This window comes from Narcine bancroftii, chromosome 2 (assembly GCF_036971445.1).
Source record: "Narcine bancroftii isolate sNarBan1 chromosome 2, sNarBan1.hap1, whole genome shotgun sequence".
Classification (NCBI taxonomy): Eukaryota; Metazoa; Chordata; class Chondrichthyes; order Torpediniformes; family Narcinidae; genus Narcine; species Narcine bancroftii.
In genome coordinates, this window is record NC_091470.1 from 252,352,932 (window position 1) to 252,379,866 (window position 26,935).

Genomic DNA, 26,935 nt, shown 5'->3' on the forward strand with positions numbered 1-26,935 from the left:
TGCCTCATTGACCACCGCCAGTGGGCTGATATCGCCTCAAATCGTGCATCTTGGCGCCTCACAGTTCGGCAGGCAGCAACCTCCTTTGAAAAAGACCGCAGAGCCCACCTCACCGACAAAAGACAAGGGAGGAAAACCCAACACCCAACCCCAACCAACCAATTTTCCCTTGCAACCGCGTCTGCCTGTCCTGCATCGGACTTGTCAGCCACAAACGAGCCTGCAGCTGACGTGGACATTACCCCTCCATAAATCTTCGTCCGCCAAGCCAAGCCAAAGAAGACCAGTACAATTACATTCACCCCTGAGGTAACTTCTGCTTTTCATCCATTTGAATAGAAATAGAGCCAATTAAAATGTATGCTGATGAGTTTGCAGCCATTGGTGATATAAATCTGAGTGAAACAATAGCTTCAAGAAGCTGAATAAATATGGGCATGTGGGACTTTTTTTAACCAAGTAACTGTCAGTTGTTAAGTATATTGAAGGATACATTGCTATTTTTGTGCATTCAGCATTCATTCTTTCAGTTTTGTGAAATATGTTAAGCTCATTTTGCATGTTGAGGCTGGAATCTAATTGCTTCTTTGCTGTAGGGGCTGCTGCCATTCAGAAGAGACATTAAGCTGATGATTTATCTGCTCTTTTGGTTGGGGTTAAAGGGATCCCAATGAACTATTTTAAGAAAGACCAGGGGATCCTGTGCCTGGCAGATGTTCTCCCTTCCCTCACATCATCATATAGTTAAAAAAAAAATCAGTTGTTGTTGCAGGTCAACAAGTCTGCAGATGCTGGGGTGAAGTGCAGTCCCCAGAAGTGCTGGATAAATTCAGCAGATCATGCAGCAAAAGGCAGTCAACATTTTGGGCCCAAGTCCTCCTTTGGGTGTGCTGAAAATCAGACAGACATGTGAATTAGAAGGCGTTATTTTGCAAATGATTGTGTAAAAATCTATCCTGGAGACTGGCATTTGCATTTCTCGCATTACAGCAACAACAACTTTCTAAAGTATTTAATTGCGTCTGAAGTTGGCACTACAGGGATGCAGATCCAAAGATCGCTTTCACCTTACATCAAATATGCAGATGTTTTCACACACCAAATGATGTTGACTGATAGAACTTCATCTGGGTGGCTTGAAAAGAATGGGTGATCTTAAACCTTTACAATGCAAACATTGTATTATCTCTCAATAGATAACTGTTTCCATGCAACTCTCTGCAGAAAATGATGTGGGGCGCCTATTGGCGCAGTTGGAGCAGTTTTTAGGTCTGGCCTGACTCCATGAAGTGCAATAGATATCTGCTGTTAACCTTGCACTGATGAGCACCTTTATCCACTTCTTCAATCACCACCTCAAACCCTCCCTCACATAGTTTAATTTCTTCCTCTCTCAATACTGCCACCACAAGTCCTAACCTTATGAATAGTTATTGACCTGAAATGTTAATTTTTTTTTCTTGTTAACTGACCTACTGAGTATTTCCAGTAAATTCTCATATACATTTTAGGTTTCCATCGCCTGTTGTATTTTGATCTTAGACAAAATGCCTTGTGATGACTTGCTTTTGAGCCCTTGCTTGATTACACCTGTGGCACTAAGGCTCGTCACTTTTTCGTCACTTGTTACAACCCATCTGCATTGTAAATCCTGACTGACATACATTACACTCCCTAGCTACAGGCTTCTGGGACATAACCAGATGGTCTGCAACTTTGGTGTTACGTTTGACCTTGAAGTGAGCTTTGGTCTACTTGTTAATTCCATCACTAAGATCATCTACTTCCCCGAACCATTACTCAACCTCAACTCATCTGCTGTTACCTCTGGACTGAACTGCTTCAAAACATGCCTGAATTCCCTCTCATGTTTTACTCTCCATCAACTTTTGTCCAGAATTCTACAGGCAGGATCCTGCCTCATACAGTGTTCCAATTACCCATAAGTCCTGTGATCATGAACTAATACTGGATTTGGTTTTAGTAACGAAAAAAGCTGCTGGAGCTGCTGTAATGGAAGCACTGCTGCTGAGGCAGACCCAGAAGGGAGGAAAGCGGAGACACAGCGTTGGTCCGAAGGATTCAACTGCCTGGTTCTAATGCTGGCAGCCCCATACAGGCTTTAAACGGACTGTTACAGAAACCAATGCTGTTTTTTTAAAAAATAACTTGCAACCTGTGCCTAAGATGGTGGTGCCTGGGCTTGGCAGCGGTGACGAGGGGTTGCAGACTCCCAGGGAGCAGTGGGCTGGAGCAGAGAATCAGAAAATGGGAAAACATAGCTTTGTTGTGAAGGTGAAGCAGAAGAGACAACCCCACATGACAATGACCAAGGCAGTGAATCAGCAAAGGGCTCAGTAGCTGAGGACCCACATAGACTGTGGGCTGCTGGAGACTGCCTCTTGGGAATCAGGTATTGGAGTCTTGCTGAGGGCAAGAAGGAGTCTCAAAGCTTCCTGATTGTGTTGGAGGTTTGGATCTCGAGCTCAGGTTGCCGATGGATAGAACAGGAGTATGTGTGGCTGCAGCGACCTATGGGAGTGCTGGATGCAAATCCACAGACACTCAATTACTCTGAAGGGTCTCTCTACTGCTTCTCTTACTCTCTTACTGTAAGGTTCACAGGGCAACACTAATAGCGACTCTTTGTCTACCTGACGGCAGGCAGAAGGCAATTCCATGTAATATTACAATGGGCTGTACTATTACATGACAATAAGAGGAATCTTGAACAGTGACATTGACAGTCCAACCTTGGTTTTCAAATCCATCAATGTTATGTTATCCCTATAACCCTGAGACTTTTCCAATGCTTGCCCATTCAATTTTCCTGATTTTAATCAATGTTGGTTCTGTGCCTTAAATGACATTGACTTTTCTGTTTTCTGTTAGCCCCCCCCCAACTATCTCTCCCCTTTCCCTCTTCCTATTTCTCCTTTTCTCCAGCTCTGCATTCACATCCTCTCCTAATCAATTCTCACCTTTCCCCTCCTGTCCTCCTGTCCAGATCCAATTATTGTCTTTGGACTTGTGGTGGTACACGACCATCCTACTGCAGGGGGCAACCTCTGTACCTGCAGGAGTGTACCACCGGCCTACTGCAGGGTGCAACCTCTGTACCTGCAGGAGTGCGGGGACAGGACAACACCTGGCTGGCTGCCAATCAGTCGGCCTGAATGGACCAAGCCCCACCTGGTCGGCTGTCAATCACCCTCCAGGATATAAGCCTGCGCCGGTGAGCTGCTGCAGCCCCAGGCCGAGCTGGGGAGGAGAATGTCGCTGAGCCAGGCGCCCAGAGCCCCTGTAAGTATTGTGGGTTCTGTTGTGGGTCGGATTGATGATCGCACCAAAACTGTCCAACTAGGAACCAGTATTGTTCCCAATGCGGCAAGAAAGGGCACTTCACAAAAGTGTGCCTCTCAAAACCTGCCGGCAGCTCAGCGGCCCTCTATGACCTCCCTACCTCCCCTGCGGACACCCCCACGTGCGCGTGCTTGGCGGTGCAATTGTCCACGCGACGACTTCCGCCTTCCCAGACTTAAACTGCGCAACATTCGGCCACGCCAGCAACCACCGCAGCGTGTGACCCGAGCATCTGCACCAGCCCTTGCTGAGAGTTACAGCGACGTCACTTCCGGCTGACATAACAACATCACTGCACAGCAGACATGGCTGGGGAAGGAGGCCAGCCAGGCAGCGGCTCCCCATGTGCTGCCGCCATATTGGGCCAGACAGTGCCAGACATGAAGGGCTCCCGATGACGTTGAGAACATCATGGTCAACATGGGCAATGACCAGGCCGCCCTACTGACGCTCCCCATGCCTCTGGAGGCCATTGGCTATCGTATGCTGCACCACACGACCGATGTTAACATAGTTAACACAGGCGATGTCCAGGTCACCCTATCGACGCCCCCCCATCCCTCCGGATAGCGACGACTCCGACTCAGAGATGGTCCTGGCCACCACCACGCTGACCAGGGACATTCCCCATGATCTCAGGCGCTCGATGATGGACGAGCGAGTCAACGGGCAGGTAACAAAGTGCCTGTTGGACAGTGGCAGCACCAAGAGTTTCATTTACCCAAACGTGGCCCGCTCCCTGGGGTTGAAGGTACACCCCACCACCTGCTCGATCGCCCTCTCCACCAAGGACAAGACTGTTGGTACCCTTGGGTGCTGCTTGGTCGATATAACGGTGGGAGGGGAGACTTACACAGGATTCAGGCTCCTGGTCATGCCCAAACACTGCGCACCACTCCTCCTGGGCCTGGATTTCCAGTGCCACCTGCAAAGTGCCACACTTGCTTTCGGAGGGGGCCCAGCCTCCACTCACATTGCACAGCACGCCAACCTACCAGCCCTGGCCAACCTGCGGCCTCTCCACACTGCACATCACCCCACTGGCGCTCTTTCCACATCTTGCGCTAGGCTGCAAGCTGATTGCCGCCAGTAGATGCTATTGCGCTGCAGACAGGGACTTCATCAAGGCGGAGGTGCGGCAACTCCTGGTGGAAGGCGTTATCGAGCCCAGTAACAGCCCTTGGAGACCCTACGTCCTGGTGGTCAAAGGGAGAAGTAAGCTGGGATGGTCGTGGATTATAGCCAGACCATTAATCGGTACACCTAGCTGGATGCCTACCCCCACCGAGGATCGCTGACATGGTCAATGAGATTGCCCGCTACCGGGTGTTCTCCATGATTGACCTGAAGTTGGCGTATCAGCAAATCCCTATCCACCCAAAGGACAAGCCCTACACCATCTTTGACGTGGACGGACACTTGTACCAGTTCTGCCGGGTTCCTTTTGGGGTCACAAATGGGGTCTCCATCTTCCAGCGGGAGATGGATTGCAAGGTAGAAGTTGAAGGGGATGTTTTGATATCTGGATAACATAATTATCTGTGGCCGTGACCAGCAGGACCACGATGCCAACCTGGAAAAATTCCTCTAGATGGCTGAGGAGCTGAACCTCACTTACAACAAGAAGTGTGTGCTCAGGACCACCCGCCTCGCCATCCTGAAGTACATCGTGGCCCATGGAGTCATTGGCCCAGACCAGAAAGGATGCGCCCATTAATGGAGTTACCCCTCCCCCCACGCTAAAGGGCCTCCGCAGGTGCCTGGGCCTGTTCTCTTATTACTCGTAGTGAGTCCCACAATTTTCGGACAAGGACCGCCCACTTGCCCAAGCCACAACTTTTCCCCTCCAACCTGAGGTGCAGGCAACCTTAACCCGCATCAGGCAAGACATCACGGATGCCACGATGCAGGCTGTGGTTGAGGACTCCCCCTTCCAGGTGGAGAGTGATGCCTCCGAGTTGGCCCTCGCTGCTACCTGTCATGATAATGAATATGTATGAGATGTACCGGAAGTCACGTGGTATGAGAGAGAGATAAGAGCACAAGCAGGAGAACAAAGGAAACTGGAAAATAAAGACAATGAGAAGTTTACCTGATAAAACTTGTGTTCGAAGTTTTATTAACTTCACATTTCGGGCCACAAATGTGACATTGGCGACGAGGATGAAAGAAGCTTGAAGAAAATTAAAGACTAAACAAGATTACAGAGGATTACAGACAACTTCAAGATGATAAGAATTTTCTCTTTGTCTCAGTACTTTTGGGGCTGGAATATTTCCTCATGGCTGGTGCAGACGGTGACTTTCTAACACATAGTGGAATTGCTCATTTTGACCCAACGGGTGATGCAAGCACTGTAAGTGTGAAGTGGAAGGCATGGCTGGAAGAATTTGAATCCTACGCCGACAGTCGTGGCCTATTTCTAGATACCGGTACAGTTGAACAAAAAGCGCAGAGAAGGGCGTTACTTCTTTTCATTGCTGGACGCGCTGTTCGGGAAACATTTAAGACACTTTTGAATACTGAAAGAAAGGATGAGTACCGGAAAGTGGTAGATGCATTAAATGCACACTATGTAATGACACCGAATGCTACATTTCAACGCCATTTGTTTCGGAGAACGAGACAAGAAGATGGCCAGACAATTGCTCAGTACGTGACGAGACTACGTCAGCTAGCTGTTGGATGCAATTACATGCCAGCTGATTTGGACAACCAATTATTGGATCAAGTCGTACAGCACTGCAGATCAGATAAACTCAGAAGACGTCTACTGGAAAGAGGGAGTGAGTTGGAACTCACCGATGCTTTAGCTATTGCTGCTGCATTAGAGGCTGTTGAAGGGCAATTTCATACCATGACCCTGAAAGACAACTCAAGCCAGCAAATTAAGAGGCTCTCACATCGCCATAATCAGCCAAGATATACGTCGACACAGGACGTGGAGTGTTATCGATGTGGAAACCGAGGTCACTTTGGAAAAGACCCATATTGCCCGGCCAAAGGCAAAGTTTGCAGAAAGTGTGGAGGTAAGGACCACTTTGCAAAGAAGTGCAAAAGCAAGTCCAATGCAGACCAGAAGAGGAAGAGTACAACTTCCAAAGGCAAATTCTGGGGGAAAGGAAAGTATCCTGGAAAGAAAGATACCATTCGCCAGATAGACGGTGACGATGATGATACCCAGGAGGAACAGAGTTGTTACCAATTTACGTTGAATGAAGTACATCATGAGAAGGTCCCAGTGATCATTGGTGGAGTGACAGTGCAGGTCATTGTAGACTCAGGCAGTGACAGTAATGTGATTGATCGACATTTATGGGAGAAGTTGAAAAGGAAAAAGATCTGTACCTCAAAGAAGTGTTCCAAGAAACTGTATCCATACACAGCAACCAAGCCATTGCAGACCATTGGATGTTTTACTGCAACTGTTGAAGCTGGAGATAAGTACACCGAAGCAGAGTTTATGGTCATAGAAGAGAGGGGAGAACCATTGCCGAGTAGAAGCACAGCGCAAGACCTGGCAATACTTCATATTGGAGCTTGTGTCAATTCAATTCAGTCATACGAGGATATGAAGCAAGAATTCCCCGCAGTCTTCCAAGGAGTAGGAAAGCTGAAAGGTCGACAATTGAAGCTAGCGGTAGATGAAACAGTCAAACCCAAGGCACAACCAATGCGCCGAACTCCGTGTGGACTTCGTGGGAAAGTCGAAGCCAAAATTAAAGAATTGATCGAACAAGACATTATTGAACCGGTGGAACATTCGACACAATGGGTCAGTCCCGTAGTGATTGTACCCAAACCAAAGGGTGACATAAGACTATGTGTTGACATGAGAATGGCCAATGAAGCTATAATTAGAGAACGACACCCTATACCAACAGTGGAGGAAATACTTCAAGAACTAACTACCAGCAAGGTATTCTCAAAAATTGATCTGAAATGGGGCTATTATCAATTAGAGCTGGATCCAGGTTCCCGAGATGTAACTACATTTGTGACTCACTGTGGATTGTATCGTTACAAGAGACTATCATTTGGAATTAATGCAGCTTCGGAGATCTACCAGTATGAAATCCATCGAGTGATTCAAGGCATTCCTGGAGTTGCCAACATTTCTGACGACATCATAGTCCATGCACCAACGAAGGAAGAACATGACAAACGGTTGAGGCGTGTACTTTCTAGACTACAGGAGGCAGGCCTTACCGTGAATGGAAACAAGTGCCAGTTCGGTGTGTCAGAAATGGACTTCATGGGACACAGACTTATACGGGAAGGACTAAACCCTGCAGAGGCCAAGGTGAAAGCTATTGCAGAGGCACGTGCACCTCAGAACGCAACAGAGGTGAGGAGTTTCCTGGGATTGGTCAATTTTTGTGCAAAGTTCATTCTTAATTTCGCTACAGTGGCAGAACCACTAAGGAAACTAACCAGGAAAGGTGTACCATTTCATTTTGGATCTGAGCAGAAGAAAGCGTTCACAGCGCTGAAGCAAAGCCTGACAGATGCAAAAACTCTTGGATATTACGATTCGGCGGCATCAACCAAAGTCATAGCGGATGCCAGCCCGGTTGGTTTAGGAGCCGTGTTGGTCCAGATGCATGATGGAGGACCAAGAATCATTGCCTATGCCAGCAGATTGTTATCAGATGTGGAAAGAAGATACTCTCAGACAGAGAAAGAAACACTCGGACTTGTATGGGCCTGTGAGAGGTTCCATGCATATTTATACGGCATTGAATTTGAACTCATCACAGATCATAAGCCATTAGAGGTGATCTATGCACCTAGATCCAAACCATGTGCCAGAATAGAGAGATGGGTACTCAGACTACAACCCTACAAATATAAAGTAATCCACATTGCAGGGAAAACAAACATTGCAGATCCGCTGTCCAGATTGGTGAAGGATGGTGGTCCACAATCCAAGTCAGATTTGGGAACAGAAACAGAGAGCTTTGTACGCTTCATAGCTATTCAGTGGACACCGAAAGCTGTGACTACGAAGGAAGTCGAGAGAGAATCTGAACGTGATCCAGAACTCATGGAAGTAAGAGAATGCATACAGAGTGGACAATGGGACAAGTGTACTCACAAGGCTTACATTCCAATTAGAGACGAACTTTGTTTCATCGGACAGTCTGTATTAAGAGGTTGCAGATTGGTGATACCGCAAAGAATGAGACCGAAGATCGTATCCTTAGTGCATGAAGGACACCTAGGTATTGTTGGTACCAAGCAAAACCTCAGGACCAAGGTATGGTGGCCAGGTTGTGATAAAGACGCAGAGAAATTTGTTAAAACTTGTCACGGATGTCAAATCATAAGTAGGAGTAATCCGCCAGAACCGATCCGGAGTACGCAACTCCCGTCAGGACCATGGATCGACGTAGCTGTTGATGTTCTTGGACCTTTACCGACGGGTGAATCAATTATGGTAGTGATAGATTACTACAGCAGATACTATGAGTACGTGGTGTTGAAGTCCACAACCACTGAAAAAACAATACAAGCATTAGCAGAGATATTCGCAAGATATGGATTACCTGTTACATTATACTCTGACAATGGTCCACAATTCATTTCAGAGACATTTGCGGAATACATGAGGACCACAGGTATCCACCATCATAAAGTAACTCCGAAATGGCCGCAAGCCAACGGGGAAGTAGAGAGACAAAATCAGTCCATTGAAAAACGATTGAGGATTGCACACGCAGAAGGTCAAAATTGGCGAGAAGCATTGCTATCTTATGTGGCTGTCTATTGAGCAATGCCTCATGCAACCACTGGAAAAATTCCTGCAGAAGCATTTTTTGGGAGAAAAATCCGCACAAAAATGCCAGAAATAAAGGAAATCCGAGACGACCAGGAGATGAGGGACCATGATGCTGAAAAGAAAGGTGCAGCAAAGCTGTACACAGATTTGAAACGTGGAGCCAAGTACTCAGACATCATGCCAGGAGATAATGTTCTAGTGAGGCATGAAACTGGTGGTAAGCTGGACACACCTTATTACCATCAACCCTATACTGTCATATCCAGAAGTGGCAGTATGGTGACAGTCAAGTCTCCGACTGGAGTCCTATATAAGAGAAATGTCTCAGGTGTAAAAAGGTACCAGTCCAGAGATACATCGAGAGAAGAGTTTGAAAGGCCAATACGAGATGCTGAAACTGAGAGACCTGATGATGTTCCAGAGGGAGTTACCAGCACTCCTGATGAAGTGACTAGAGCGCCAGAAACACCCGAAGCCGTGGCGAGCAGTATTTCCGACACTGAGAGTGAACAACCGAGAAGCGACGACAATATCGTAGGCAGGCCAAAACGAAACTGGAAAGTGCCCAAACGATACGAAGACTTTGTGCCATAGTTTTAATAAGAACCTTGGGACAGTATTTTAATCTTATATCATGAAGTGCATGTATGAGTGCTGTAGGAAGTAAATTTTATGTAGTTGAGTTATAATATTACCATTAGTTATGATGTTTGTAGGTTTCCGAGGGATATTGATAAGTGAAGGTAAAGTTTATTTCTGATTAAAGGAGGGATGTCATGATAATGAATATGTTTGAGATGTACTGGAAGTCACGTGGTATGAGAGAGAGATAAGAGCACAAGCAGGAGAACAAAGGAAACTGGAAAATAAAGACAATTAGAAGTTTACCTGATAAAACTTGTGTTCGATGTTTTATTAACTTCACATTTCGGGCCACAAATGTGACACTACCCTCAACCAAGGGAGGTGCCCCATTGCCTTCTTCTCCAGGACCCTCCACGGCTCCGAGCTAGGGCACACGGCCATTGAAAAGGAGCCCAGTCGATTGTGGAAGCGGTCCGCCACTGGCGCTACTACCTGGACGGCAGGAGGTTCAAGCTCCTCATGGACCAGCGGGCCGTGGTGTTCATGTTTAACACTACCCACAAGAGCAAGATAAAGAACGACAAGATCCTGTGCTGGAGAGTTGAGCTGGCAACCTACAGCTATGACATCCTGTACCGCCCTGGGAAGTTTAACGACTCCCCTGATGCCCTCTCTCGCACCTGCGCGTCTATGCATGACGACAGGTTGCAGGCATTGCATGAGTCCCTCTGCCTTCCGGGCCTCACCCGGTTGTACCATTTCGTTAAGTCCCGAAATCTGCTGTACACCATCAGGGACATGACCAAGGCCTGTCGGGTCTGTGCGGACTGTAAACGCCGTTTCTTCCGCTCCCACCCCCCCACCCCAGCCTACGTTGTAAAGGCTACTAGGCCTTTCGAGCATCTCGGCGTGGACTTTAAAGGGCCCCTGCCTTCCACGAACTGAAACATCTACTTCCTCATAGTAGTGGACAAGTACTCACACTTCCCTTTTGCCATCCCTTGTCAGGACACCTCCATGGCCACCATCATCCACAGCGACTGGGGGTCTAGTTTCATGAGCGACGAGCTATGCCTGTACCTGACGGTGAGGAGCATCGCGACCAGATGCACAACAAGCTATAACCCAAGAGGTAACGGGCAAATGGAACGCGAGAATGAGGTGCTCTAGAAGGCAGACCTCCTGGTTCTCAGGTCAAAAGGGTAGGCTGTTGAGTTCTGGCAAGACGTCCTGCCCGAGGTGCTCCATGCCATTCGTTTACTGCTGTGCACAGCTACCAACGAGACCCCTCACGAATGTCTGTTCTCATTCCCCAGAAGATCGGCGACTGGAATGTCACTCCCAGCACTCACGCCCCCGGGACCGGTGCTTCTGCGTAAGCATGTACGGACACACAAGGCCGAAACCCTGGTGGAGCAGGTTTTCTCCTTCATGTAAACCATAACTACGCTTACGTTAGATTCGGTAGTGGCACGGAGGACACTGTCTCAAGCAGGGACCTGGCACCAACAGGAGCACCCATCACACCACCCTCCAACCCAGGACGACACTGACCGGGCATACATCCCCGTCCCCATGCAGCTATGGGGCACGCAGGGCCTCCTTGACCACCAGAGCCCCGCTTCAGCCTTAGGAAACGAACCCGCACCCCCACCCATCCAATACGACCCGCATTCATCGACCCCGGCCACCCCTCCGCGCGGCACCACACCAGCCACACACACCCCTGCTGCCAGCCCCCCCCCCCACTTCCCCTCTGACCAGTGACTAGGAGCCAGTCCTATGACGGTCTCAGAAACCCTGGCGGCTGCCGAATCGTCTCAACCTGTAAATATTGTATGCACATAGTGGGTGCAATTCCTTGTTACTGACCCCCCCCCCCAGGACAATTTTAAAGAAGGGGGTGAATGTGGTGATACACCACCGGCCTACTGCACCTCTGTACTTGCAGGAGTGTAAGGGGACAGGATAACACCTGGCCGGCTGCCAATCAGTTGGCCTGAATGGATCAAGCCCCACCCAGTCGGGTGTCAATCACCCTCCGGGATATAAGCCTGCGCTGGCCTCCCGAGACCTCACACAGAGTTGCTGGCTCTGTGGAATTCTTTATGGATTAAAGCCTGTTGTACAGTCTTTACCTTGTGTGTGTCTGATTCTGTCTAACAGCGCACCAAAAGACTGTCGGCCTACGCTCCCACCACCCCCATCCCCAAGACTGTTGGCCTACGCTCCCACCACCCCCATCCCCTGTCCTCTCCTCCCTTCTCCCCCAGTTGTTTTATTTAGGTCAGGTCCCTGCCTGTTTTCTGCTCATAACTTGAAGAAGGGCTCAGGCCCAAAACGTCAGTTATATATCTTTACCTCCTATGGATGCTGTGAGAGTGGCTAAGTTCCTGCAGCATTTCTGTGTTTTTACTTAAGTTAATCTTCACTGGCTCTTTTTCAGCCAAATGATATTTTAAAATTTTCATCCTTGCTTATAATCTTGTAAAGAGTTAAATTCCAATGTTGTCTTTCACTTTTCGCTTGTTGTCTTGCTTAGGGTTTAGCCATTTTCTCTCCCCTCTCCATTGCTCTGATACTCACCCTATTCTCTTCCCTCATTTTTTCCCATTCCTTTCTTTGCAAACTTAACAGCTTATTTTCCAGGTTAATCATTGTCAATATATTCTGTACGTGTAACATTTTGATATTCTTGGCTGATAATTTCGAGGATCCGATCTCCATTTGCACTTTACGTTATATAACATGGTTTTTGGATTCTGCTTTCAAAACAATTTAAAGATAGCCTTGAAAAGCAGGTCCAGCTCTAACATATGAAACTATTGCAGTTCTTTTCTTCTCTCCTTTTCAATAACCAAACATTTGTTAGAATTTTGCTTTAAGGACTCTGTTACTGCAGCCAAAATAAATGGCTGATTAAATTTCAAATGCCAGCAGAACACTAGGAATTAGTCGAAGTTTAATTGGCTACAGTCTGTACTTTAGTAAATCTTGTATTTTAGTGAATGCCATGCTGCCTATCTTTCTCAAAATGTTATGCTCTGCTTTATGTCTTTATGGCATTCAACATGTTGTAAGTACTTGATTTGAATAATTCATGAGAATCTTGAAAAAATTGTTAAGTTGGGTAATAAATTATTTACTTGGGTATTTGTGGGTCGACTGAAGCAGCTTTGTGTTATATAATAGGTAATATGAACACAAAGGTCTTTTTCCATGAAATCACTCATTGTAAACACAATTTACTGAAAACTGCTACGAAAACTGTCTCAATAAATTCAAATTAACATTAATAATAAAACAATACTTGTATTTTTTGCAGTTTGCAGGCACACAATTGTAAACATCTGGTAGATATACTGTTATTAGACAGCAATATATCTCACAGTGTTTGTGTAACCTGTGAGTATTTTTGTGATATTTTTATTAGTTTCATGTGTTTAAGGCAGGATATTTTTGGTCTCAATTTTCTCTTTTGTTCTCCTACTAAAATCATTATCATTTTGAGCATGGTTTTATTCTCATCCACGTCGAATCACAATGTATCACACAGGATGGTCGACTCTGGGAGGAATCGTATAGGAAACTAATTCTATATGCTGTTGTCTCTATTTTGATTTGGCATTGGAAGAGTCATAAGTCAGGAGCTTGGAGCCTTAAGTTGATTTCCACACAGCAGTGAATCACAAGCACCCAGTCCAGATTTCGAAGTCAATGCTCATCTTTTGGACAATTTTGAACACCATCAGGCACTTGGCTTTTACTTTAAGTCATTTTCTTGGATCTGGGCATTGCTGGGAAACCCAGCATTTACTGCCGACCCCCTGATGGCCCTTGGGAAGCTGATAATGAGCCTGCTTCTTTGAACCGCTGAAGTCCTTCCACTGAAGGTGCCTCTGCCATGGCAGTGAGGGAGTTCCAGGATTATACGCCAAAATAATATGGTAACTGTTTAAGGCAATGGATAGGTGCCAATCAATTGGGTTGCTTTGCCCTGTTTGGTGTCATGCTAGCGGGGCTCCAGGTGTTTTGAAAGGGACAGTTTGATCTGGGGCTTCAGAGTGTGGGAGGGGAGCACGAGATTGAGTCCAGCATCAATGAATAGGTTGAGGTTTCTCCTGTGTGAATGAATGGGCATTCTGAGATCTGCCTTTCACCTCCTCCACCCCTTTGAAAGTGTTTTTAGAAAAAAACTTGGAAATAAGAAACAAAAACAGAAAATGATGAAAACACTCAGCAAGTCACCAGCATCTGTGAAAAAAATAAATGGATTTAACGTTTGAGCTCAGAGGTCCCTTGTCATTTCCATTAACTCTGTTTCTCTCCCACAGATGACACTCACCAGGAAACTGGTTACACATTTGCATCTGAAAAATATTCAGAGAATTTATCTATAAAATAGTGCCGACGTTCCAGAATAATGACAGATGATTGTGATTCTTAGACCTCTTTTTGGATCTCATCTTGACATCAATTATTTGTGATTATTGTCAGTTGTTACCCCATAGCAGGACTTACCCAAGCCAGAAGCAGAGAAGCTACCTCACTAGCCTACAGTGTCTGGCACTCCATGTTTGTGATCCGAGCGGCAGCAATGTCTCGTATGTCACTGCAGCAATATCACCCACAAAATTTCCCTGAGAGATTGGACAGCCAGACCACAGGTTTGTTGCCTGTGGAAGATAGAAATGATCTTAAAGTGAAATGTGCAGTAAAGGAGAGACTGGATAGGCTGGGAAGTTTCCCTGGAGGAATGACCTTCTAGATGTTTCAAATCATGCGGTGCGTAGATACGGTTTGATGGTCACGTTTCTTTTTTCTCAGTGTATGTGAGTCTAAATAGGAGGGTATAGGTTTAAGAAGGGATGGACATTTGAAGGGGACTTGAGGAGGAAGCTTTTCACCCAGAGGACTCCAGGTATATGGACTGTGTTGCCAAAGGAATTTGCTGACGTGGGGGGTGGGGGATTACAATACTTTAAAAACATTTGGACAAGTACATGAATGGGCAAGGTTCAGAGGGAAATACAGGGAAATGAGACCAGCTCAGCAAGGCACCTTGCTTGGCAAGGACAATTTGGTCTAAAGGGCCTGTTTCTGTACTGTACCTCTGTATGATTCCATGTCTCTTGGAGTCATTTAACAGTTATTAAAAAGAAAGGTAATAATTAATAAAAAATTGAAACCATTCTAAAATTTTTTAAAGATTTCTAAAAATACTTACAAATAATTTAAAAATGTGAACAATTTAAAGACATGACATTTACCTTGCCTATTGCTTCATGTAGTCCTGTAATCTCCAGTGTAATTCTCAAATGTTTGCACCCAGGCAGAGGATCTAAAGACCAATTCCAGAGTAAATGTTGTGAAAAGAAAAAAAAAGTGCAAAAGGAAAAAAAAAGTGCAAGTCTATGATTAAAACAGAAAACGCTGGAAGTACTCACCAGGTCAGGATGCATATGTGAAGAGAAATAAAGTCAATGTTTCAGGTCAAAGAAGCATCATCAGATCCTTGGAAGGATTGAAGAAAGATTCTGATGTGAGATGTGAACTCTGTTTCTCATCTCACTCACATGCCCTGACTTTCTGAGTATTTCCAGCACTTTCTGTTTTTATTCACCTGAGGTAGAGTTTTTCCACTCGGCTTCATGGCAAATTCAATTGTGAAATGCCTTTGAAGATATAATGCTCCCGACTGCCAAATGAGATTAGGACAATTGCATTTGCCATCACATATAAGGACCTGGTTCCACTCAGCAATTGGTGAGTGTCGGGATATGTGCTGTGTTTCAGGGGAGTTTAAAAGTGAAACATAGCAGAGCGGAGCCAGGACTCGGCAACTGGTGAGTGTCGAGAGCCGTATTTGTTTCAGGGGTGTTTAAAAATGAAGCGGAGCAATGATCTGTGTGACAGATAAGGCCAGTAGCAAATAAAAAGATGGGAAGCTCAAGTGGAGTGGCCCAGTGTAGGAGTGGTGGCTTTGGCTCAAGAAGCTTTGTTGAGCAGAGGCTCAGGATGTCCTAGAGGTAAGATTTTTGTTTTATAGAGTAACCCAGAGTTGGTAGTAGAGATGGTAGCTAGGGCAGTAGAATACTCCAATTGCAGGAGTTGTAAATCTGATACAGCACAAGTGTCCCTGATGACTATACTTGCAAGAGGTGCATCCAGCCGCAACTCCTGACAGACTGTATTAGAGAACTGGAACTGATGATCTCCGGACCATTCGAGAGGCGGGGGGTGAGAGACAGAAGGTACAAGGAGACAGTCACACCTAAGAGGCAAGTAATTGCGTTACTGTAGTGTGAGGGAAGGGGAAAGAGGCAGTCAGCAATGGGAAATAGGCAGTTAGTACAGAGCACCCATGTGGCCATTCCCCTCAGCAACAAGTATACCCCATTGGGTAGTGCTGGGTGTGGGGGATGATGACCTATCTGGGCAAGGCAGCAGCCAGACCAATATCTCTGTGGACAATCTGATCCTGAGAAAGGAAGGGCGAAGTTAGACAGAGTGATAGAGGGGATTCGATAGGGGAACAGGTAGAAGATTCTGTGACTGCAAAAGAGACTCCATGATAGTCGCCTCCTCGCTACTCGATGTCTCGGAGTGGTTCTTAAGGGGGAGGGTAACCAGCCAGAATTATGGTACATATTGGTGCCAATGACAAAGTAACTTTAGGGAGTTAGGAAAAAGAATGAAAAGCAGAACCTCTGAGGAGGTAATTTCCCATGAGCTAGTGGAGGTCAGAACAGGCAGATAGCACAGACCAATGAGTAGTGATGCCATGGTACAGTGGGGAGGGTTTCAAATTCCTGAATCATTGGAACATTTTCTGGGGAAGGAGTGACCTCTACAAGTAGCTCGGGTTGCACTTGAATTGGAGGATAACCAATATCCTGGCAGGGAGGTTTGCTGTTGGGGTGGTGGGGGGCTGTTAAACTAGATAGGCAGGAGCCAAAGTGAAGAGACAGCGGAAGAAGCAGTTGGTGCACTAAATAGAGACAGCTGGTAGAGAGTTTGTGTGGAATCATAGGGTATGAGCTGCAATGCAACAGGGACACAGAACCTAAAAAAGTAATGAATACAGGAATGAAGGTTTTGTACTTAAACAAATGCAGCATAAGAAACAAAGTGGATGACCTAGTACAGTTACAGATTGGCAGGTATGATGCTGTGGGCATCACAGAGTCGTGGCTAAAGGACGGATGTCATTGGGAGCTGAATGATCAAGGATACAATACATCAAAAGGATAGCCAGGGAAGTAGAAGGGGTGGTTTGGCTCCTTTGGTAAGGAATAACATTAAATTGTTAGAAAGAAGAGACAGATGATCAGAAGATGGAAAATCATTGTTGGTTAAGAAATAGCAAGGGTAAAAAGATACTGTTGGCAGTTACATACAGACCATCAAATAGTAGATGGGACATGGACAACAAATTACAACAGTAAATAGAAAAGGCGCATCTGGAGGGGAATGGTATGGTAGTCATGGGTGACTTGTACAAGCAAATAAGGTTGGGAAAACCAGATTGGGACTGGATCTTAAGGAAGAGAAAGTCTGCAAGATGACTTTTTAGAGCAGCCTGTTGATGAGTCCACCAGGGGATTGGCTGTACTGGATTTGGTGTTGTGTAATGCACCAGAGTTGTAAGGGAGCTGAAGGTAAAGGGCCCCCCTTAAGAAGCAATGATCATATGATAGAATTATATGATAGAATTCACCCTGCAGTTGAGAAATTATAATCAGAGGTGTCAGTATACCAGTGGAATAAAGGGGGATTACAGAGGTATTGGAAAGGAACTGGCACACTAATTGGAAAGGCACACTAGCAGGGAGGACAGCAGAGCAGCAATGGCTGGAGTGTCTGTGAGAAATAAGGAAAGTGCAGGACAGGTATATTCCAAAAAATATAAATATTTGAATGGAAAATGGCACAACTGTGGCTGACATGAGAAGTCAAAGACAAAAGCAAAAGAAAGAGCATACAAGGAAGCATAAATTAGTGGGAAGGTAGAGGACTGGGAAGCATTTCAAAGTCTACAGAAGGCAATGAAGAAGGTCATAGGAAGGAAAAGATGAACATTGAAAGGAGGCCAGGAAAAAATATCAAAAAGGCTACTAAAAGTTTTTAAATTATATTAAGAGTTAAAAAAGACACAAGAGTTAATATAGGACCAATGGAAAATGACACTTGAGAAATTATAATGGGAGGCAAGGAGATGACAGAGGAACTGAATGAGTATTTTGCATCAATCTTCACTGTGGAAGACATTAATATACCAGAATTTCAAGGGCATTAGTAAAAGCTGTGTGTGATTGTATGCTCTTGTCTCCAGACTCATCTCTCTGTGAACCTACTAAATCTGATACTTTCTCAATGCAACCCAAGGGTGTCAGGGAAGAGAGGCGAGAGCAGTCATGATCACCAGAGAGAAGGTGCTTGGGAAGCTGAGAAGTCTAAAGGTAAATGTCTCCTGGACCAGATGTAATGTATCCTTGGGTTCTGAAAGAAGTAGCTCTAGAGATTGTAGTGACAGTAGTAATTATCTTCCAAGAATTAATCGATTCAGGACTGGAAAACTACAAAGATTATTTGAAAAGGAATCGAGACCTGTTAGTCTAACATTGGAGGTTGAGAAGTTGTTGGAGTCGATTGTCAAGGAAGAGGTTACAGAGTACCTGCCAGGAGCGGCTGTGGAGACCAGTTTGTTGGGTTTATTTAAGGCAGAGCTTGATAGCTATCTGTATAGGCTATGGGGAGAAGGCAAGGGAGTGGGGCTGAGTGGATCAGCTCATGTTGGAATCGTGGCATGGATTGAATGGCCTACATCTGCTCCTATATCTTCTGGTCACATGTGTTGATAGCCTTGTTTGGAATGATTTGCATTTATTTGCAAAATCTGCATCATTATTTAAAATTTTTTGAAGTGATGTAAATACTTTCCTTTGACTGTTATTTCTGGTTTAGATGCATTGGAAAGTTTTTGCCGAGTTTTATTTTATGGATTAAGTCCCATCTTTTCCATATTATACTTTGTTATTTTTGTAAATCCATGTGGTTCTCAGATACTCTTGAGTTTTTCTTTCAAGGAATCAAACCCTGTTATTGGCCCTTTGGAATTATTATGTGGACTTGATTTAGAAGAACATGTGCTTGCAGTTCTTGAATTGTTTTAATGAGAATGAATATCACACAGAATCATAGTACACTACAGCACAGAAACAGGCCCTATGGCCAATTGATCCACACCAAACAATTATTCCGCCTTGACACATTGACTCGCACTTGGACCATAGCCTTCAATAACCCTCCCATCCATGCACCTATCCAAATTTCTCTAAAAGATCGAAGTTGAACCTACATCCACCCCTTCAACTCACAGCTCATTCCACCCTCTCACCGCCTGTTTTTTCCTTGACAAGATGGTATAAGCTGATCTGAAATCTGACATTAATTTTTAAATATGATTCACCTTTTCAATGCTGCAAAGTGTGTTGGGATGTATTGTATTTAACTCTGTTTGGATCCTAGTAAAGTCACTGTGTGACTCCACAGGCCAAGTCCACAAAGAGTTGCCCTGTTTAGTGTATTCGGGCACTCTGTTTTCTGGTACACTCACTGGAATCTGAAATGATTTTGGAAAGACTGATGCAGCATTTGTGAAGAAGCTTGGTGAAGAATGTGGTTGTGCTTGATGGCCCTATGTAGGACTAAATAGTGTTGACTTCTGCTTACACCCTGTCCACCACCACCCCCTCACTTCCCAAGTACTTTGTATCAGTGCTGAATATATTCCCCCCTCTTTCATTGTCAGAAGATATGAACTGATGCAGTATGTCTTCTTTCTCTTCCCAGAGGATACCATGCACTTGTGGTGAATGCATTTTCCTGCTTGTCAGTCGATAGCAATGAAGACTCTCTCGTACTGTACTTGTCAAACACTATTATGGTTTTTACACAGCCGCAACATGACAGGAAATTTTCGCAAAATTTCCACAATGCAGGCTGTGTAAATAGTTCAGAATGGAAAGGAGTGACTCATTCCTGTTCCAAAATGTTTCCTGCGGCAATCCTCGACATAATTGCACACAGCCTGCAGACTAAACTGAACAGCAGGGCGGTCTGCAACAATGGGCTAATGAATGGGAAAAGTGTCCAGTTGACTCGACCCATGTTCAGCCTTCATAATTACTGCGACTCAGTTAATTAGTGTAAATGTCCTTCCTGTGTGAAAGGCCATTCCGGCAGGTAAATGTGAAAATTATCTACGGGAAATTACCGTGGCAGCTGTGTAAAAACCATATATGACTCTTTTAAAGATATTGTTATTAATTTGATAGAGAAATATTACATGTATATATTGTTTAGATATTAATTAATTATATAGCTTTATATAATACAATACAGAATATGAGTCCATATATAAATTGTCTGACATCATTCTTGAAAAAAGTGAAAAATCCTTATGAGAATTTCACCTCATATTCTAATATTGAGATATGCATTGTGATTATCTAACTAGACCAATCTCTTCTAGTTGCATAAAAATAACAAAATTCTTTTAGAGAGTATTATACTAAGTTATATTCATCTCAATTATTGAACAATGAAGAAGAAATTAATGATTTTTTTTACAGAAGCTTCAACTTCCATCTTTGAATTGCCATGCTCAGAAGGATTTAGATTCTCCATTTACATTGAAAGAAGTTATTAAGGCTTTAAATTCTATGCAAAATGGTAAATCTCCTGTTGAAGATGGATTTATGTCTGAATTTTATTAAAAAATTAAAGACTTATTGATGCCTTTATTAATGGAAGTATTAAAACAAATGACTATAACTTGTTCACTACCAGAATCTTTTTCAAATGCTGTAATAACAGTAATACTTAAGAAAGATAAAGATTTACTAAAACCTGAGTCTTCTAGGCCTTTCTTGTTGTCAATTGTTGATTATAAAATTGTTGCTAAAGTTTTGGCTAATAGAGTAAATGAATATTTACCTGAGTTGTTTAATTTAGATCAATCTGGATTTATCAAAGAAAGATATTCTGCTGATAATATATCTAAATTAATTAGTTTAATTCATAGTTATCAGAAGCAGTTGGAATTAGCATTAGTTTTATCATTAGATGCTGAAAAGGTTTTGACAGATTAGAATGTAATTATTTATTTAAAGTTTTACAAAAATTTCAATTTGGGCCAATATTTATGAATTAGATTAAAGCTTTATATAGAAATCCTTTGGCTAGAGTAGTTACTAAAGGACAATTTTCTTCTTTCTCATTAACAAGATCAGCTAGACAAGGTTGTCCCTTATCCCCCGCATTATTTGTTTTAGCAATTGAACTGTTGGCACAATCAATAAGGCAAGATGCTAGTGTTAAAGGAATTAAAGTGAATGAGGAGTGTAAAATTAGTTTGTTTGATGATGATGTATTGATTTATATAACAGATCCTGAAAATTCTTTAGTGTCTTTATATAAAAAGTTACAAAATTATGGGGAAATATCTGGTTATAAAATTAATTGAGATAAAAGTGAAGTTTTGTCATTAGTAGAAGGAGATTATGATCGCTGTAAATGTGTAGTTCAATTTAAGTGGATATTTAATCTGATTAAATATTTAGGTATTAGAATTGTTAGAAATTTAGATAATTTGTATGCTATATATTCCAGATATGGTAAGGATCCACCAATTCTGAAACATTTAATTGAAATATGGAATAAAACTGATTAAACCCCTCAGTTTAAATATTCCATAATTTAATAAAATTAAAGATGATTTAAACAGATGGAAAGACTTACCTATTACCTTAATAGGAGAGTGAATTGTATTAAAATGAATATTTTTCCAAGGATCCAATATCTTTTTCAATCTATTCCATGTTTAGTACCACAAAACTTTTTTAAAAAAGATCTTAACTCAATTGTAATGAAATTTTATGGAAGGGGATAATGAATAGGGTATTTTTGGAGAAATTAACATGGTAATTTACAATTTCCACATTTTCAGAATTATTATAAAGCTGCACAATTGAAATTTATTAATGCAATGTTTGATTTAAATAAACCTTCTATTTGGGCAAATATAGAATTAAATAAAATTGATGAGAAGTCTATGTCAGAATTTATTTATAAATGGAATTAAAAATTGTTAATTGGTAAGGATCCAACAATTCTGAAACATTTAATTGAAATATGGAATAAAATTGATTATGAGATAGATGGAAATGGAAAGATTTCAGTGAAAATATCTCAATATCAAAATTAACTTTTTCCTTTTACTATAAATAATCATTTTTTAAAGATATGGAATCAATTAGGGATTTAAAAAGTTGAAGATTGTTTTGAAGCAGGGAAGTTAATATCTTTTAATCGAATGAAGGAGAAATTTCAAGTTTCTAGTAATACTTTTTTTGTTATTATCAGGTTAAAACCTTTTTATTTGGAAAATTAGGTCATAGTTTAAAATTACCTAGATAATCTGCTCTGGAATTATTGCTTACTAAGGAAGAAACAAGTAAGTTTATTTCTGAGATGTATAAGTAATTACAAAATAAAATGCCTAAGTTGAATGTTCATTAATCAAGAATGAAATGGGAACTTGATTTAAATAGAAAGAAAGATGAAAACATTTGGAAGAAATTTAGGTAAGGATAATATGACTAATGTTATAAATGTAAAATATAGATTAGTACAATATAATTTTTTACATCAATTGTAATTAAAAGAAATTTGAATTAATTTCTTCAGTTTTGTGTTTTAGGTGTGGACAGGAGATAGGTACTTGTTTTCATTTGACTTGGACTTGCTCTAAAATTAAGAATTTTTGGATACAAGTTATATTGTTTTTGGAACAAGTATTAAAAGTAAGTTTACCGTTTGATCTGATGTTGCTTTTATTAGGGGACATTAAGTCGATTGCTTTAGGATTGAGATTGGCTATGTATCAAATTTAATTTTTACGTTTAGCTTTGGCCATTTCTAAAAAAATGTTTGGGTATTAATTGGAAAACTGATTTAGATTTAGGAATGCAAAGATGGCATGCTGAAATGAAATCTGTATTCCTCTAGAAAAGATAACATATAATTTGTAAAAGTATGGAGCTCATATTTAAAAATTCTTGGTATGAAGATTTAATCTCTTGGTCCGCTCCGGTGGATGTCTCGGTCTCCACAGGTAAAAGGTTGATTATTGTTGTCTTTAAGTGATGATCTCCTTTCTTTGCAGGTGGAAGAGGGAGAAGGGAAGGTGTTAGTGGTGTGGATGAGGGAAGTTGGGGGGAGGATTTACTCAATTATATAATATTTTTATGTTATAATTAATGTTATATGATTTAAAATTATAAATAAAATATTTAAAAAACAAAAATAAGAACACGAAGAAAAAGACCCCATACTCATCTAACCCCTCCCACTAAACATGGTCACCAGCAAGTAAATTGTAAAGAATTGAGTATCAGCTCTCAGACATCAGATAGAAAACCCCCAGAGCACCCCTGCCTAAATAATCAAATGATGATAACAGTCCACAAATAGGCCCCATATCTTGTCAAATTCAACCCTGATCTCTTTCACATTAGATCTAATTTTCTTCAAACTTAAGCAAGACATAATATCCTGTAACCAGTGCATGTGGGTTGGTGCTCTGCGGTCTTTCCGTCTTATCAAAATTGCTCGTCTGGCCATCAATGAATTAAAAGCTTGTAGCGTCTGCTACGGCAGGGCTACAGAATCAAGAACTGTCCACATGGTGCGAAGGCGAACCAGTAAATGACTTTATACAGGGGAACACGCACTTCTGGTGACGAGTGCACCAGCTTCCGAAAGTGATGTCCGCGCGCCAAAGCACCACTCCCTGACCGGTAGTCTGCCACCCAGAAGCGGGGAGTTCCCCTGGGCAACACGTGGCATCAACTACGGGCTTCTCCTCGGGAGTGAAGTGGGACCCGTGCCATTTTGAGTCGGACAACTGGGGTGGCGATTTGGCCCATCTAACTGCGCGGTCACTCAGTCCGCTACAAGCCACTATTCTTTTTTGAGTTCAATTTAAGGAAATCCTAGAGAATAACCAAATAATGCAACAAAAGGACACGGTTCCAATTTAATCCTAAAAATCTGTGATGGAGTTTTAAAGAATTGTTCCCAATATTCTTGTAGTTCTGGACACTCCCAAAACATGAACCAGAGAGGCCTCAAAATTTTATATGTCACATAATGGATCGACATCAGGATAAAAATGAGACAATCTAACTTTGGATATAGGTATTCTATGTACAACTTTAAATTGTATTAAACAATGACTTGAACAGAATGAAATATTATTAACCAGATCAAGCCTATTATCCCAATTTTCATCTGAAATTGATGTATTCAAATTGCATCCCATATATGTCTCGAGTTGAACAGGAACGACTGGACGCTGGGGAAGAGTGCACTGTATAATATTGGTTACCCTTCACTACTTAGAGGCTACATGACCTGCTGAGTTTCTCCAGCTCATTGTGTATAACTCTATGACTAGGTGCAGAATGCACCACCTCACCACCAATTCATATTATACATTGGTGCTGAATACTTTCAGTGTCTGAGAAGGCACTCACACTCTCTCTCTAGCATTAGTGTTGAATCCTTTCTCTCACCGGTCAGTGGACGTCGTACACTGGCGCTGATTCCCCTTTCAGTTGTCTGTAACCGGATCTTTTGGCTTTTTGGAGAGCGTTGGCGTCATAGTTGTCGAGGAGCTCAGAGCAACAAAGTCGGCGTGAGGATCCAGGTCAAGTCCCACGTTGCCAGAGCCGGCGCCACGCAGGTAAGTAGGCATTTCTGCAACAATTGCAAGTTTGCAATTTATTTTTTATTTGGATATATCCGGGAGAAGAGCAGTTGAAATCTTTGTCCCCACTTTATCTCCACCCCCAGCCCCCATCAAACGGGCCCTGGTAAGTCACGGAGGACGGGTTTACTGAATGTGCATCAGTTCATTTCCAAAGCCTTCCTGCTAATGCTCGGGCCGGTGAGCAGGTCGCGTAAGTGTTGCAAAGTGGGAAAGAGGGGGGGTCATTTGCATACGTGCATAAATGTAGCAAAATTAGCGCGGCCGGTGAGCAGGTCGCGTAAGTGTTGCAAAGTGGGAAAGAGGGGGGGGTCATTTGCATACGTGCATAAATGTAGCAAAATTAGAGCGGCCGGTGGGCGGGGAAAGTAGGTCGCGGACAAAATGCAGGAGCAATAGGCATTTTTAATGGAGTTTCACATTTATATGTAGATAAGTTGCTCTTGGAGTTATTTTTTTTTTAAAAACCACGCCGTTTTGAAGCTCGTTGGGTTGTCTTTTTGAAATGGGTTTAGAAGTCAGCGAGGAAACTTCCAAAGAAATACATATCATCTGAGCAAACTAACTTCCTACAAGTGAGCCTTCGTGTTTTACATTATTTTAAACGTTTTAAAACATTCTTTAATTTTTTTTCTTGCGTGCTGAGGAATAATTGAACACATTATTTTGTAAATGGCTCCCTGACAGAACTGTTTATTCTTCATTCCTTGGAAAAGAATAGTTTAATCTATGCAATCGAAGGATATACGTTGTAAGGTGAGTGCAATAATTACTTAATAGCCATGTAAAAGTAAAGAGACCATAGGAGCAGAATTGAGGTATTTAGTCCATCAAGTCTGCTGCACCATTTGAATCATGGCCATGTATACTCAAACCCCTTCTGTCTTTAACCCCCCTGTATCCTTTGGCATGCTTACTAATTAAGAACCAATCAGTCTCTGCTTTAAATCACCCTCTAATTCACTTTCCTGCCTTTTGTATGATTTATCACAAGTAAGTCTCATATTTGTTGCCCATCCATAACTGCCCTTGAGAATGTTGAAGGTGCTCTCTCCTTGCTAGAGGAAGCCACATTTTTAAACCCAGCAGTGACAGATTTCCAGGTCAAGCTGAGATGTGTAGGGGAACCTCCAAATTTCATAAGCCTGCTGCTGTTGACCTTGGTAGTTAAGGTTATGGGTTTGGAAGTTGCCATTAAAGTTGACTAATTGAGTACCTTGTCAACAGTACACCCACAGTGAACCAGTGCTGAAAGAAATGAATATTTATTGCATTGTGGCGCTTGGCGCAGCTGAAGAAAGCACAGCCACCAAGTTGAGGGTCATTAACCACTGTTTTATCTGAATTTAGTGCATGCCCCTTTAAGGGCAGCGCTGGCTCAGTCACCATGTGTGTGGTGATGTCATAATCGCTGCCCAAGGCTCACGCTGCGCGGGAGGCTTGAGTCAGGAAGAACCTCTGACGGCTCCATCTTCCCATGGCTGCCCTGCCATGTGACGTTACATGCGGGGCCTGTTCGCCATGAGAAAGTGTGCCGCCACAGCACTATGGATTGCAACTTGCAGTGCTTCAACACACTAGTCCCATGTTATTTAGAGTCAGTGTTTTACAACATGAAAACAGGCCATTCTGCCTACTTTTTCCATGCTAACCTTACAAATTCCATCTCCCATTCCTCAGGTCATCTTTTCTAGTCAATACAAATCCTACAGTATTTGGATTGTAATTTCTTCATTGTAATCTATTTAGTTGTAATTTTAGATAACTTTCTTCATTGTACATTATATCTTGCTGTGATGCACAAATTTACTCACCACATTAACTACACTGTCATCCCAAATCAATAATAAACATGTTAAACAACAGCATGTTACTGATCTCAGGCCTCCAGTCTGGAAAACCTCCCTCTGTGTCACTCATTCCTTCCACCAAGCTGGTTTTTGTATCAGGTTGGGCAGCTCATTCCTGGATCTCATGTGATCTCACCCTCCAGACTAAACTCCCACCTGGGATTTTGTCAAAGGGCTTGCTAAAAGTCCATGTAAGCAACATCTAACAACTTGGCCACATCAATCCTCTTGACCAACTCTTCAGGAAAAACTATAAAATTTATGAGACAATTTCTAACACAAATTCATGCAGGCTATGCTTAGTTTTCTAAATGTTGGGCAATGCTGTCCCACAGAATCTCCTCCAACAGCTTTCCTACCACTGATGTTGGGGGTCACCAACCTGTAGTTTCTGGCTTGTCCTGACTTGACTGATCAAATAGACTCTATCTATCCTCTCTCCAACCCTCAATGCATCTCCTTACCTTCTGTACCCTTTTGTTTTGAACATCTTGTTCACAGGAATATTGAATGTCCACC

General features: G+C 42.9%; 1 protein-coding gene and 1 long non-coding RNA gene across 13 annotated transcripts in view; one reads left to right on the top strand and one right to left on the bottom strand.

The window, feature by feature from the left end:
* Positions 1-268: 268 nt before the first annotated feature.
* LOC138755232 (uncharacterized) lies at positions 269-25,898 on the bottom strand. The gene is made up of 5 exons (XR_011352134.1): positions 25,783-25,898; positions 24,373-24,556; positions 15,001-15,071; positions 14,252-14,406; positions 269-890 (listed from the first exon to the last, which is right to left on the bottom strand). It is a non-coding gene; the product is annotated as an uncharacterized lncRNA (long non-coding RNA).
* The window catches only part of ofcc1 (orofacial cleft 1 candidate 1), a 341,671-nt gene continuing 339,124 nt past the window's right edge, over positions 24,389-26,935 (top strand). For 7 of the 12 annotated variants that reach the window (XR_011352133.1, XM_069920845.1, XM_069920846.1 and 4 more), the window contains exon 1: positions 24,878-25,322. The gene's annotated coding sequence lies outside the window, so the exon portion shown is untranslated. Of the gene's footprint in view, positions 24,543-24,585; positions 24,760-24,877; positions 25,323-26,935 lie in introns of those variants that run through there. The other 5 variants (XM_069920838.1, XM_069920841.1, XM_069920839.1 and 2 more) reach the window with 5 other exon arrangements.